At 35.3% G+C, this 1,338-nt stretch overlaps 1 non-coding gene across 1 annotated transcript; it reads left to right on the top strand.

Moving 5' to 3' along the window:
* The first annotated feature begins 1,030 nt into the window (after positions 1-1,030).
* On the top strand, positions 1,031-1,133 carry LOC116528259. Its single transcript, XR_004258951.1, has one exon. It is a non-coding gene; the product is annotated as a U6 spliceosomal RNA (small nuclear RNA).
* The last annotated feature ends 205 nt before the right edge of the window (positions 1,134-1,338 follow it).

A 1,338-nucleotide genomic window follows, 5' to 3' on the forward strand; every position in this document is an offset into this window, starting at 1 on the left:
ACACATATATATGCGCACACACACACATACACACATAAAATTAGGAATCAGAATGTTAAAAATTTCCCAGGTGTTCCTTATCTCAGACCCAGAATGTGTATGTATACATATATACACATATATATGTGTATACACACATATACACACAAACATATATGTGTGAACACACACACACACACATACACACACACATATATATATATATAATTAGGAATCAGAATGTGAAAAATTTCCCAAGTGCTCCTTATCTCAGACCCAGAATTACTTTCAATCTCTTTCATATCTGTCATGTTTACCTGTTCCATGACATGTTCTACACCTGTCTGGAGAAGTGTTCTGGGAGGCTGAGAAGTATGGCTATTGTGTATCTAAAAAGCACATTCAAGGTTTAATCTTTGGTAAGTGAAAGTGTTCAGATAAGACTGCAGCTGGGAAGAAGCACCACTGGAAGACAGATGAGGTAAGAGGTTCTCAAGGCAACTCCAAAAACCATCTTTTGTCCAGTTAGGTCCCTGGCCTTTATATTTTTATTCTGTGCAATATGAACATTAGGGTGGTGAATAAGGTTGACCAGGATTTCCCAGACATTTGAGTATAGATGAGTGCATACCAGCTTGCAGAGGGTCTCTGAGGATACCCTAGATATTTTGGGATATAAACTATTACTTTGTTAGCGTCCATGGACTATGTAAAGCTGAAAGGATGATTTAGCCACAAAATTGAACTATGAGAAAAAAATCAGGAGAACTATTTGATTTACAATTGCATCAAAAATAAGTAAACCTATAAGCTACTTGGGAGTAAATGTGAACAAGGAAGTAAAAGATCTGTATACCATAAACATTAAAACATTGAGGAAATAAATTAGACTATACAAACATTAATAAGTGGAACGATGTCTTTGTTCATGGATTGAATTAATATTTAAATGTCCACACTGCCCAAAGGGAACCACAGATTCAATGCAATCTGTTTTAAAATTCTGATGTCATTCTTTATAGACATAGGGAAAAAAATCCTAAAATTTTGCTTGCTTGGGTAGCATATCTACTGAAATTAGAGCAACATAGAAAAGATTAGCATGGCTACTGTGCAAGGATGATATGCAAATTCATGCAGCATTGCATACCTTTTTATGGTAGTACTATTCACAATAGCTAAGACATGGAATCTACCCAGGTTTCCACCAACAGTGGATAGGACTTTTTAAAATGTGGTAAGTATACACCATAGAATACTGTACAGCTCTAAAAAAGAACAAAATCTTATCCTTTGGAGCAACATGAATACAGCTACAGGTCATTATCCTTAAGTGAATTACAGAAACAGCAAACCAAA

The sequence above is a fragment of the Sapajus apella genome, unplaced genomic scaffold, assembly GCF_009761245.1.
Source record: "Sapajus apella isolate SASKATOON/1434 unplaced genomic scaffold, GSC_monkey_1.0 scaffold57, whole genome shotgun sequence".
Taxonomy (NCBI): Eukaryota; Metazoa; Chordata; class Mammalia; order Primates; family Cebidae; genus Sapajus; species Sapajus apella.